Source organism: Bidens hawaiensis, unplaced genomic scaffold (assembly GCF_021521415.1).
Source record: "Bidens hawaiensis isolate Kalapana, Puna unplaced genomic scaffold, B.hawaiensis_p1.1 tig00018812_1, whole genome shotgun sequence".
Taxonomy (NCBI): Eukaryota; Viridiplantae; Streptophyta; class Magnoliopsida; order Asterales; family Asteraceae; genus Bidens; species Bidens hawaiensis.
In genome coordinates, this window is record NW_027492858.1 from 116,257 (window position 1) to 131,266 (window position 15,010).

Genomic DNA, 15,010 nt, shown 5'->3' on the forward strand with positions numbered 1-15,010 from the left:
CCACGTAAATATCATAGAAGAAACGTATCCCACTGTTCTTTCCGTAACTATAAACTCATGCAAATGTTCACCTATAATTTGAATAATATCTGGTTGTTTATAACTTTCTATAATTAGCTGAGATATAAAGTTAAATTAGGGGGTGTTCATCAAATCAAATAACGGATTATTCGATCTATTTTGCTTGGGTTTTTCGAATTAGAAAATTTTGGGACCCCATTCAAAATCCGGTTTTGAGCCAATCTGAATTAGAGATATTACAATCCGATCTAAATCGATATCAATCTTAATTGAATTCGGATCACGGGTAAATCCAAATGAAAATGATCTGAATTAAACTAAATAACAGTTGTTTTTGTTTTTCTAATTATTGGTTCCAGTTTATTTTTTCTTAACTTTCGGTTCCTAACATTAATTTTACTAGTTAAAATCACAACAAACATTATACAAAACCAGAAAATACTAATTGGTATTGAAAACAAATCCAAAGTTCAAACTTCAAAAGGTCTTAAATAAGTCCATCATAATTCATAAAAATTAAAACAACCATCATGTTCCAACTAGCACACCAACATGCTCCTTATACCCTCGACCGATAGATTTCTCATCTCTACAAAAAGAAGAAAAAAAACAAGAACAAATAAATATACAATCAGGTGTGAAATTTTCAGTGGGCCATATCATATTCTACTAAACACATTGTAATACATTTATTCGGTTTAAACAGGAATAATTCGCATTATTAAATTTTCATATCCGAATCCAATTTGAACATCGGAATAACTAATATGGATTTGAATCGATCATAATATCCAAATAAGAATTCCAATCAGGTTATTTCGGTTTCGGTTGTTGTTCAGATTTCAGTTTTGTTGAACGTCCGTAGGTAAAATGTTAATAATTTTGGCTAAAGTAACATGTAAAATTGTTCAGTAGATAAAACATGCTCAAAACACCCAAAGAATGCAAGTATAAAACCTCCATCACCATAGTATAAAATTCTTGAAAAACTATATGAAATAATCAATACATTAATTATTGTTAATTCCATAAATTATGACACTAGTTATCTAAAATTTGGAATAGATTTTATATTTATAGGTTTGGAGACTAGATCAAAGCAAAGGCCTGGCCAAATGAAGGCATTGTTAATGTTAATGTCTTAACAGAGACTACAACTCATTGGCTAACTACAATTTCAATGACCTCATAAACATAAATTAGCCAAATTCCTTTTAACCTATCAAACCTCTTTCCTTAGCTCTTCAGCTTGTTATTTGAAAGATAATAAAACAACAATGTTAACAAGTAGACGTCTTACCCTGTTTAGAGAGCATAAACTTTCACAAATCCAAAGTCGTAGAGTTTAATAAAGCTAGGACGATAAGTCATTATCGACTCGATGCTGGCCGCATGCAAATTTGAGTGTAGAATGGTATTCGTGTTAAGACAATACGCCGCTAGTTCTTTTGTTGATTGAACGTGGACCATCAAAATACTAGTACCCGTTACACCATCGGTGAGACACAAGGGTGCCCTCAACTCACGTGATGGAAGAATAGGATTTTCTATAGTTCCCTCTTTACACCAAGATGCGTCTCTCATCACCCAAACCTCCAATCCTAACGAACCCCAAGAAACTCGACCTAACCTACCTTTTATAACTCCCAACATTTGCATAGATTCTCCCGGTAGCCCCGGAGGGGATGGACATAACTCAAATGTCTCCTTATTCAAATCAAAATCATAAACTCACCCACCGTCAAGCCAATAGACATGACTATTGACAAATACGCCAGGTTCTGGAAACCCCGCTGTGTAAAGGCGGTAAGGGTTTTGTCCCAAAACTCTCCATTCGGCCGTACCAAGAGTGTAAACCTTGATTTCAACCGTGTAAACCTCTGGTATATCATATGGTTCTGAGCATAATATGCTACCACAGAGCAGTATCACTTTATATTCCCCTGCCATTGACACTCCGAAACCATAACACACCACACACTTCGATCGTGGTTTAGGGAGATTGATATATTCTTCCAAGACAGGATTTAAAATGTAGAAGTCTTCGAATCCGTGAGTACAGCAGACCAAGCCATTCACTGAGCCCACTTGAGGTGTCCACACAAGAATTTTAGGAGCACAGAATTTAAGATTAATACCCTTGACTGGATCCCAGTGGTCCATATCTACCCACACTAAACCTCCTGGCCGAGTGGTGTGATCATGAACCATCAGTGCCTCACGCGATCTGGAGAGATGAAGTTGAACAAAGTAAGGATCGGAAAGAAGATCCCACCACTTTCTGCACACGCACTTGCAACACATGATTGCTTTCACCAGAAGTCTTAATAAAACCTCTAGGATGAGATTTTCTGGTAATGTGTCTTCCATTGATGGATACCGCTGCCGGCGCCCATAAACCATAACTAGGGTTTGGTGTTTGCCAATAAAATGTATTGTTCAGTTTTTAAACCGCTACATATGGTTTTATATAGCACCCACTCATTCCGTTTTTAATAAATATAAATAAAGGTATGTCTTGAATCATATATAAAAGTTCATAAGAAGATTATTAAATTAAATATAATTTAAGCATGAGTCTAGTCAAACATTGTAGCACCACATTAACCTAAAAAAGATCATTGCATTTTTCACAAACATTTCACAAATCGGGTTTTCTGAGTTTGTAACTCCGGCCAGAGTGGTGAAAACTTAAACGAGAAACATAGACGTGTTAGTACATGGCCCGGTCTTTTTTACATCCTCACTTGTGGCTAGTGGTAGGAGGCTTGGGTTATCCAGTGTAGACTTAAGTTCGAACCCTCACTTGTGTCACTTTTGGGTGGATATTGGTGTAGGTCCCGTGATGGATCTAACAAAATAAGTTCTCAAGTCAATTTGGACCAATAGCTAGCTGAAATCACTAGTGGTTAATCTAGATCTCGGATCTTGGAGTGTTTGGTTTATTTGCAAGAGGTAGAAGAAGAAGAGAGTTAGAGAGAAAAATTATTTCATGAGTTGTGTGAATATGAGTTGTTTGGAGAAATGGGTATAATGACCCTTTTATAAGGTCTCCATTTCTTCAAAGTTTACATAATAAACATATAAAATAATCCAACTGAGTACGTACTGCACCGACTAAAAGCAAACTAGAAAGACATACACAATCCTAATAACAATATAGAATATTGGCCCTACAATCTCCTTTTCTAGGATTGAGTATGTCGAGGAACCTTCAAGTTCTTTGCTTCGTCTTATTTCTTCAAACTTAGTACTAGTCTTGATCCAAGATCTTGAACCAGATTAGATTATGGACAATTCTTTATATTCCGATCTTATAGAATTGAATTTCAATTTTATTTTCTGGGAAGGATCGGTAACAGCAAATATTAGAAATATCATACGCAGGAAGCTCGACATCTAATTTTCTTTTGTTGACTTTCTTAAGCCGACCAGTTTCTTTCCTTGTCTTCAGATACAGTCATTTCATTTTCTAGGTTTAACCACCAACTTTCACGTTCTCATTTTCTTTAAGCGGTTCAGCATCTGCAACTCCAAGCAGACTTGATCTTGATCTACTTGTCCGTGTACAACTGCATAAAACTTAGAACGAATAAGATTCATGCATAGACCCTCTCAAGGGTCAAAGAAGAATTCATTCACAAACCTTCCCGATTTCAGTCCCTCAACTTGTAAGTGATTTGTTTAAGTCCTGGGTTTCCAACAAACTTTGCATGAACGACCATGAAAACAAAACACATGATTTTGAATAAAATAAGGTTTAATAAAATATGTGCGAACACAATAATAACTGAAAATCTTTTTGGCATTTTCATATATTTTAAATTAGCGAAAATATATAGATGGTATTTTGAGGTTGAAACGTAAAATAAAACAAAAGAAAAAAAATAAAAGATAGAAGTAAAGATTAAATTAATATTATATCAAAAATATTTACTTATAAGTTTACAGAATTATTTTTGTGAGAAAGATCACAACATGGAATCACATTGTCTGGTAACGTTCTAGACCACACTTTCATTTGGACATTATTATGTCAAGAACCCAAAGTGGATTGTAGATATAATTTTTCCACTTTAAACTTAACAAGTATTTTGATGTCAATGTGATACATTAAGGTATGTATTAGGCACAATGCTTGTGTGGTCCCCATTTAATATGATATATTACAGACTCTGTCATACCTTGGGCTTAGTTTGCTTTCACATGTCACATCTACTTGACTTAAACCTTTCTTATTTGATCATAGTATGCTTATTAACACTTTACTTTGGACAATTAAATCTATCTAGAAAGATTAAAATAAAGCATAAGTTTAGGGCCTTAACAATCAGGTCTTGTATGACTACAAGCAGAGAAACTCCAAGGCTTGAACAAAAGAAAGAAAATAAAATAAAATAAAGCAGAAGATTCAGAGCCTTAACAATCAGATCTTGTATGATTACAAACATAGAAAGTCCAAGACTTGAATCAAAATAAAGGAAGAAATAAATTAGAAGTTAAAATTCCTAATACAAACCTCTTTTAAACTTTCTTTTTCTTTTCTTTTCATTTCTTTTCTGACTCTTTTTCTTTTTCTTTTCTCAACACTTCTCTTGACTCAAAGAATTAAAATTGACACTTGATTACATAAGACAATTGTGATAAGATAAAGAGAGGCTTGGGTATTGTAAGGCTAAAAATGTGACTTGCGATATCAAAGTACCAAACCTGTTATATACTTACGGTCAAGTTAATAATTAAAGTGGGTGAGAAATTCGGACACGAGACGAGACGACACGCGTTTGAGTTTAACGAGAAAGCTTCTAGAATGTTGTGTTAGACTATAAATAGAGACTTCTTATCTTTGTTTATGTGTGTGTTTTGTAGTGTTTTAACAACTACCAAGGGGAGTTCACCTTGGGTGGGATCGGTTCGTTTAATGTTATGAATTCTTTTCTTACCGGTTACGGAGTCGTTCAATATTATCTTTATATATTTGTTCGATCGTTTGTTTATACCGCACCCGTCTCGAGCGCTTATAAAAAACAAACCCGTTCGTTGTCAGATCCGGTTTCGGGACCTACAATTGGTATCAGAGCGGGTTTGAATCAACTGATTCAACTTTGTTCTTGATATTCGGGTTCTAATTCCGCGATTACCCGAACCGAGACGTTAATTTCTTGGAGATCTTGAAGACCCGTTGAAGATTTTGGAAATAAAGTTGAAAATAAAAGTGCTCGTGGTTCGTCTCGGGTTTGTGATCCAGATTCATAGTTGTTTATGTGCTGCAAAACAGCAGGCTTTGTTTAATGTTGTATGTTACAAAAAAAAACAATTAAAAGCTTTTATGGTGGCATGAAATATTGTCAGAATGAAGATCCCTGTGAAGTTTTTTTTAGATCTGGGTTTGGGTGATGAACAAAGGTAATGTCCAGGAGGTGTTGAGGAGGTGTTGAGAGATGATGTTTGTTGAAGAGAGTGGATGGTTTGGTGGTGAGGCTGCTGATGGTGACGATTCGGAAGAGGATGAAGACGGGTCGGAGAAGGAAGAAAGGAAGATCTGTGGTGAGTAGGGTGGCGGCGTTTGATGGCGGCCGGCCCGTCAGAGTTCGTTTTTCGGCGAAGAGAGCCAGTCACGGTGGTGGTTATAATGGTGGCAGTCGCGATGGAAAGGGGCGGCGTTAGGAGGATGTTTGGTCGGAGCAACGGGTTTCCGGCGAGGGTGGACAGATATGTCACCAGTCATCGGATTTCTGACGATGGAGTTTTCCGGCTGGGTGGTCAGGTTGGTGTTGGCGTCTGACATGTTTCACTAGGGTTTGTGTTCCTTTATTTCTCCCGGTATATTTTTTTTGGGCTGGGCATGATCTACATGGGCCAACACTTATTATGGACTACAAGCTCTTATATTTTGGGCTGAAAGGTTGATTTATGATTTGGGCCAAAAACGAAAAAGGAAAATTTATGTCATTGGCTGCTAAACTAATTAACCGGTTATGCAAATAATTTTGGGTGGTGAAATTGATAATGATTGACCAAACTGAAGAAAGTCAAAAGTGAGCGGGTTTTTTTTGTCATTATTGGACCATATTCAAAGCATATTATTTATATGTTATTTTCAAGGCATTCGAGAATTGGATCCTGAAAACGTGGGCTACGAGCATCCGAGATGCTTATTTATTAAGGTGATAATTTTTAAACAAATTGGATTTAATAGGGAATTAAATTGTTTAAGCTCTCAACCTGAAAATGTGGGATACGAGTATCCGGGATACTTATTTATTAGGGGTGAGTTACTTAAATAATTTCATTTAAGGAAATAATAAACTTTGTCATTTGATCGTTGTCCCCGGTATTTCGTCAAGCTCTTCTAAACCTATATTGCTTAAGATCCGAGATGGATAAAGAAGCGAGAACGTCTTCATGAATGGATTAGGTGGATCATACCTTGAGGGGGTGATTGAAGAAGCTTCGGTTATCTGGATGATTTACGAAAATGCGAGACACGGTTCGACGATGTTTTGAGATCACAAGTCAAGGGGTGATTGTAAGGCCAAAAATGTGACTTGCAATATCAAAGTACGAAACCCGTTATATATTTACGGTCAAGTTAATAAATAAAGTGGGTGAGAAATTCGGACACGAGACGAGAACTTCGACACGCGTTTGAGTTTAACGGGAAAGCTTCTAGAATGTTGTGTTAGACTATAAATAGAGACTTGTTGTCTTTGTTTATGTGTGTGTTTTGTAGTGTTTAAACAACCACCCAAGGGGAGCTCACCTTGGGTGGGATCGGTTCGTTTAATGTTATGAATTCTTTTATTACTGGTTACGGATTCGTTTAATATTATATTTATATATTTGTTCGATCGTTTGTTTATACCGCACCCGTCTCGAGCACTTATCAAGAACAAAACCGTTCGTTGGCGGCGCCGATTTCGGGACCTACAGGTATGACATGTTATTTACATTTATGCCTTCATTGATATGACTTTAGTTAGAGTCAGCAACCGCTTCATAACGTGTAACCACTAGCATATGCAGATATTTAAGTTTATATCACTATGACACTTACTCATTTGTCAAGCCTACCTACACATCAAGCAATTATCTTGTTGGCTTTTCATGTGTGCTAGAATCGTTAGAGATAATTTCTTATCATTTTCCAAGGGTCATATTAATTTCTCAAAATTTTTAAAAGTTTTAATTATCCGACTCCCTTTAAGCAGGAGCTCCCTTTTAATAGGATAGTACTTTTAGAAACGTTTTTCTGATTTTCTTAAAAGAATGTAAAATATTTTTGGTAAGTCAAATTGACTCATTTTAGTTTTTCTTAAACTTATAAAGTGAAAATCTTTTTGATGAGTTATAGATAACTCATTTTCTCCCTCTAAAATTGTGGCAAATTTGAAAAATATTTACAATTTTAAAATAGAATGATAGATAGGTTGTTTTATTCAAAATTGATTAAGCCGAGCGATTCTACCAGAAATTCGAACTATACATGATAGATGGCTTTAGTGAAAAGGTCAGCAAAGTTGTTGTCAGATGGACTATCTTAAGCATGCATTATCACATTGTATAGCAAAGTTAAAGAGATTTAGACCGAGACCCAGAAGATGATGCTGGATCCATCACTTGGGAGAAGTAGTTGGACGAGGTAAGTTTAAGAAACGCTCGATAAGTTCTGGTTGAGCCATTTGAACAAGGTTGGCGTTGTTGAAGCACAAAGTACCATATGAAACACTTCCCTTTCTTGAAGCTTGTCCTCCCATGTCGCTTATGAAAGCCTCGAATCCGTCATCGAATGGTTTAGCATCAAATAGCAAAGGTTCGTCTCCCATCATATGTCGGGTTTAAATAGACATGGGTTCTCAAGATACTTTAGTCCCAGGAAGGTCAACCGTAAACCGACGAAACTTAATTTTATTTACTGAAAACTATTTATTTCTTGGTACAGCCTCACTTGATGAAGAATACTCCTTAGGATTCCTAGTAAAAAACGTGTTCCTTGGTTTTAGCAATTTTGGACTTTTCTTTTCTTGTTTTTAGAACCGTTTTTTGGTGAATCCTTAAACTTTACAGTTTTAGGATCCTTTTTTATTTTATCTTTTTTAGATTTCCAAACAGGTTTCTTTTTGAGTTTTACATCCATTTCAGTGGGTTCACTATCATCTTGATCAGTCCTTGAATCTGGGCTAGTAAAAGCTCTTTTTGATGAAGAATACTCAAGATACTTTTTAGATTTCCAAAGGTTCGTCTCCCATACTTTTTAGTAAATAGCAAAGGTTCGTCTCCCATCATATGTCGGGTTTAAATAGACATGGGTTCTCAAGATACTTTAGTCCCAGGAAGGTCAACCGTAAACCGACGAAACTTAATTTTATTTACTGAAAACTATTTATTTCTTGGTACAGCCTCACTTGATGAAGAATACTCCTTAGGATTCCTAGTAAAAAACGTGTTCCTTGGTTTTAGCAATTTTGGACTTTTCTTTTCTTGTTTTTAGAACCGTTTTTTGGTGAATCCTTAAACTTTACAGTTTTAGGATCCTTTTTTATTTTATCTTTTTTAGATTTCCAAACAGGTTTCTTTTTGAGTTTTACATCCATTTCAGTGGGTTCACTATCATCTTGATCAGTCCTTGAATCTGGGCTAGTAAAAGCTCTTTTTGATGACTGATTAAGCCGCTTTGAATATCAATTTGTTGCTTGAACCAATGCTTTTAATGCCTTGCAAGGTGAGACAAGTGACCACACACAAAATAGCACTTTCTCCTAGGAGTGCCATAAAACTCATCAGAACTATAACGTGGTTGGTGTGGTGGGAAAGGTGATCCTTGGATAGGAACATGATCATAAAACACATTTGTAGCCTACGGTCTTCATCTTCTGCCTTACGGTGGCAGTCCCACCGTAGGCTATGGTGGGCCTGTCACCCACCATGGTGTTTCGCCTATAACTTCTTCGTTTGAACTCCGATTTATGCCCTGTTTTCGGCCACGTCTTCGATTTCAAATTCTCTATCATTTCATACAATAAAAACTTCATTTCCATTCCATCTCCTATGCTCCAATTTAGCTCCTTTAAGCTCCGCTCACCTATAATCATAAACTCAAACAAAGTAATCGTGTTTCCGGCGTATAAACACACAAAACATGTGATATGACTCATTTAACACACGATATGACTCATTTATCCTTTTTCGTCCCGAAAAAGATGTACAATGAAATCAGAACCGGAAATTATTTTTACTAAATAATCAACTTATTTTACGTATCAACAAATAACACAAAAACCGCAATTGCCGATATTGCTATCCACTTAAACCCATGCCCTAATACTTACCAGGACAAATAAGGCGTGATAATTTCATTAGTTTATCTGATAAAATGGAACCCACATATCAAAGTCCTGAAGTCGCCTTACCATGCTTCATTATGGTTTTACCGAGCCAGACCATCCCAACTTGACTTAAACCTTAGAGTTATGATCAAAACTATGCACAACCATGTGTACCATTTTAAGCCCATATGTAATAGCTAAAACAATCATGGATATTTTATCTAACCAAAACCTAAACTTAAGCATCAAAGTCTACCAGAATGGCCATTAGATACGATTAAGGTACAATTATTTAACTAACTAGCAAATAGCCCCCACTACATGGTATACCCCCGTTATCAAGCAACACCCCAAAATCCTTCTCCATGGGTGACATGTCCCGTGTGGTACGTTTCATAATGGTAATGAGACGCGAGCACGGAGACCCCACATGACTAACATCATGGATGATCAAGTCAGTAGTGTAACTGTACTTTAAAAGCATGTAATGATCATGTTTAATGACTTATAGTTGGCAGATAAACTGCGGGTTTGCTCTTTGAGCTCTTTTAATATTCATAAATCCACTTAGGAGATATGAATACCCAAATGATATACCGCATAAAGACCTATGGTCTCCGAACCCTAGAGCATCCCATCAATACAGGATTTAAGGTTATAAAACCATACACCTATGAAGCGTTAACCACTTAAACTAGAAGTGTTTTCGTTATGTTTATATCACAAGCCATCTAGCATACTCTAACGTTAAGCCTATCCAAGCATTGTTCAATAGTCTATTCATATTTTAAAAAAATTTCTTTTGGTGATCAAATCTAACAAAAAGGCTTGAGTATGGCCCGACCTTTCATCCTAGTCCTTACACAGGCTTAGCTAAACAAACAAAACCCGAAGGTGTTTCCCACTAAGATCAAGCGATTAAAGGTTCAATTAGGTCAACAACCAGACTGTCCTTTCATTCTTAAAGGCTGAGCCTACCGACACATCCCAAATTAAGTGTGTTACTGTTCTTTTATTATTATTTATTATTATTTATATATTTATTTATTATTATTATTTTTTTTTAACAGCTCCAGTTTTTCTATCATTTTTCATTGTGTATAAGTATAAAATTTTTGGGACATTCGTAGCATTACCCGCATCCCCACAATTAAACATTACATTGTCCCCAATGTAATTATTCATTTAAAATTCGAGTGTGCCACATGGGAACTTAAATATTTTAACAACCAAAGTAAAGGAAAGAGACACATGCACCTGATTCGAATCTCTCTTGTCAAACGGGTCCTGCTGATAAGCACTGTTGCAAACTTGACCCGAACTCCTTGAACTTTGATGTGACAATATATAATTTGTCGAATCTTTACTAGACCACCATGACCTTCCCCACACTTAAGGCTTACTATAACTACAAAACACAAACAAAAAGTAGCACGCAAAAGAAAACTAAAAATAAAGAAAACAAAAAAAAAACAAAATAAAAGGTCGGGTTGCCTCTTGATCAGCGCTAAGTTTTTGTTAAGGTATTCAGCCAGACAGTTACCTCATTTGGTGATTATGGTGGTCTAATGGAGTCCTTACCTTCCTCTGCTTCATTCTTCTTACTTCTCCAACAGAGTGATAAATTATCCATAGTATTCCACCTTGGCCCAAAACACGTCACCCTTCTTTGTTCACTCTCAAACCCCGGTGGCTTCTTTACCTTCTCCTTCTTTGGCGGTTTCTTCTTCCTCCTTCCACATGTCTCATCATTACCCACCTTTTTACTCACAGCCTTGATATCATCACCTGAAGTAGCCAACTCCTCAATTCGAATTTCTACTGCATTCAACTCCTCTTTCTCTCTCTCCCGCTTCAACCTATCAAACACAAAACCCTTTTCTTTGGTGTCATCCTTGCTTACATGAGGAAGACACCTGTTAGTAACACCTGACCTAGAATATTTATTTTCAAAAGAATAATCAAATGGATTTAAAAATATATTTAGAACAAACTTACGGTTACCAAAGGTCATGCACACTGTTCCGTCTCGGCAATTGATTGGAGCATTTGATGTTGCCAAAAACGGTCTCCCCAATATCACTCGAGGTTCTTCTTCATTCCTTGCTGGTGCATAATCAAGAACAAAAAAGTCTTCAAGATAGTAAAAATCACCAACCTTTACCGCGACACCAACCAACTTCCCCCGGGACTGTCTTTGAGTGAAATCAGTTAACACCAAGGTGGTGTCAACTTCTTGTAAAGGTCCAAACTCAAACCAGTCATACACACTCCCCGGTAGAACACTTACACTCGCACCATAATCAACATGTGCCTTGGTAGTCTTGAACTCGCCAATCCGAATAGGGATGAGCGTTGCCCCTATTTCAAATTCTTCAACCGCATTGTTCACCCCATTATCTCCAATTGTGATGGCACTAACGTGCACGTTTTTACCATTTGATGAACTGCTACCCTGATGGTTGGGGTTCTTCAAAGTATCACTTGGTAGCTTGGAAGGATTTCTCTTCAATGTGGCCAACTCTTCAGCCAATTGGCTCATCTGCTTGTCTCTTGCAGTGTTTGCCTTCTCTTAAATCTCCATCCTTCGACTCAAATCTTTCAAGAGTGTCACAATTTCTGAATCTTGTGAAGAATTTTAACCTTGAGCCGCCCCTTGACTTTGCTGACCCTGTTGATAATTCTGCTGATAACTCTTGTTGTAACCCCCCGACTCTCTCTGATTGTACCTGCTTTGACTGTTACTTGAACCATTCTCATACTGCCTCTAATTTAACTGATAACTGTTTCTCTGAGTATTGCCTTGGAAATTTGGGTTTTGTTGGGTATTCGGGTTTCCATAGCTGAAATTAGGGTAGTTTCTAAGGTCTGAGTGATAGGTGTTGGGATTCATGTTACCATTATTGTTGTATCTTCTCTCCCCTTGAACAAAATTCACCCCTTCTTCCTCTTCATCTTCCAACTCTTCCACAACTCCACAACTCGCTACATCGTGCCACACTCACCACATTGTTCACAAACTGGATATGCCTTTCCAGAATTCCCTTTTTCTTTCGCACCAGCAACCATTAACTGATCCAGCTTCTTTTCTAACCTTGCCATCCAATCATCTGAACTTCCACTGTCTACTGCTTTCACCACTGACCTCTTTATCATTCTGTTCGACTGGGCCTGTCTCTTAGAATTCAAAGCACGTCTCTCCAGATGCCCCCAATCCACATGTTCATCATTCGTTAGAAAAGATCCAGTGGTGGTAGATTGGAGGTCTCGGACATCGTCAGTCGATAAACCATCATGGAATGCCTTTATCAACTCCCACAAAGCTATGCCATGGTGAGGGCAAGTCCTCAACAACAACTTGAACAGCTGAAAAGCTTCATAGAAAGTTTCTCATGTAAGCTGCTGATAATTTCTGATGGATGTTCTAGCTTCTGAGGTTCTTTGTGGTGTATAATACTCATCTAAGAATTGTTGTGCCAAATCTTGCCACATATAAATACTGGATGACGGCAACGAGAGGAACCACTGCTTTGCTGCATCTTTCAAACTGAATTGGAAGACTACCATCTTCACCTCATCTGCAGTAAACCCTTGACTGGAGATTGTCACACAGATCGAGTTAAAATCACTCAAATGTAAATACGGCTCCTCTGTGGCTTTTCCATGAAACGTGGGTAAGTCGGTTAGGCTACTTTGTCTGACTGAAAAAGTTCTTCCTTTCTCACCGGAATAATGATTGGCAAGGGATTTGTAGCCACCTGTGGAACAAAATGGCACTGAACCCCTCGAACTGGTGGTGGAACGAAAGCTCTCGGGACCCCGTCATCGAACTTATAGACAGGAGCTTGTGGCTCTCTAACAACTGGACGTCTTTATGCTTGTCGATACCTCAGTTGCTGATTCGATTAACGATTTCGATTAGGCACCCGATTATCTTGAGGGTATTGTTGTTGATTCCTCTTGTAGTACCGACCCCCGTCGTAATCCTCATACTCTTTTTCATCTTTATACTCAGGATCCCACTCTTCCATCTCCTCCTCGTCTCTAACTCTTTCGTTACCCAAATCGAATCCGGTATCGTCTTCCGCAAATTGAAACGGCCCTTGACGGTTCCTTTTTTTCGAATGAATTGATTGATTATCGTCAAGGTTTTGAGGTCTTCGATTTCGGTTGCCACCCCCACGGTTCACTTGATGTCTGTTACGGTTCACATTCGGATTTTGGTTGAATACGGGCTCGTTTTGTGGGATTGTTTGATCTTGGTTCAATGGTTGGTTTTGGGGTTCGGGTGGGTGTACCAATGGTTCTTGGTTGTTTTGTGTACTCATGTTATCCTCTTTCGATTTTCTGTTGAGAATTATTTTCTGAGATGCTCGATTCCTTTTTGCTGTCTTTTCAATCTCAGGATCAAACTAAAGAGGTTCTTTCTCACGAGAATATCTTGTTTGCATTAACCTGGAGAATTCCCTACACACACTAAAACACCAAATCCCGCGTAAAATCAAACGAAGAAAAATAGAATAAAAAGTAATAACTGAACTAAGCTAAACTAAACTAGCACTTTGCGTTGATTCCCCGGAAACGGCGTCATTTTGATTGATGTCGAAAGGTCAATCAAAAACATTTGTAAAATACCTTCACTAGCAAGGGCAAGTAAGGTGTCGAATCCACAGGGAATCAGTGGAAAGTGCTAATCGAGTTTAATTCTTAACAACTAATTATACTAAACGGACAGACGATGTCAAGCAGTTTCAAAGATTTGTTAAACGAAAACACTAATGAATTGATTTGTAAACAATTATAAAAAGGGTAACCAATCTCCAGGTTTCAGGTTTTGAAGTAAATTGGATAAATGATTAAACCAATTGAATTATAACCTTTGTTTGAATCAATAAACCAAGAAACTGCCAATGACACTATGTAACACCCTGGCTAAAGCGGAAACGCCTGAGTGTGACGTACAGATTGCTCAAACACACGTGACACTATTAGGTGACCATAATAACATTATTTCATTTAAATCATCATGTAACACAAGTTTATCAAATAATACAAGTTGAAACAATAAATAAATAAATGATAACTTGTTCTTTGAATATCCTATAGGCATGCTATGTGTCTTCTAACTTTAATCCTCGTATCTTTACACCTGTAACATATGTATAAAATAAAGTCAGCTATGAACATAGCTGGTGAGATTCCTACAGTTTGATATAATACGTCAAAATCATACAATTCATGGACAAGTGATAAACGAGCAAGTAAAGTCCTTTCCAGTTGGTATCAACCAACGTACTAGGGTAGTCGCGCAAGTAGGTCCTTTCCAATTGGTAACAACCAACGTACTTGGATAATGAGGCCCTTTTCCACCGATACAAATGGACCGGAGTGCAAAGGGGGGCGTATGATCATACTTATGAGGCTTCCCAATCGTGCAAGTAATATTCGTGCAAGTAATACAAGTAACACACAAGTCCATATACGAATTGTAATTTTGTAATAGAAGAAACAATGCTTGAATTTTTATAAGAATACATATGCTACCCCAAAACATTAAAACACTAAAAAGGGGTGATGAAAAATTCACCTTATGAATTGAAGAAAGAGTAAAACTTGAAGGCGTGGAGAATGGCAAAGAATCGAATGCGTCACGAAATCCAAAA

General features: G+C 37.3%; 1 pseudogene; it reads right to left on the minus strand.

Moving 5' to 3' along the window:
* Positions 1-1,326: 1,326 nt before the first annotated feature.
* LOC143557104 (F-box/kelch-repeat protein At3g23880-like) lies at positions 1,327-2,424 on the minus strand (annotated as a pseudogene).
* Positions 2,425-15,010: the final 12,586 nt, after the last annotated feature.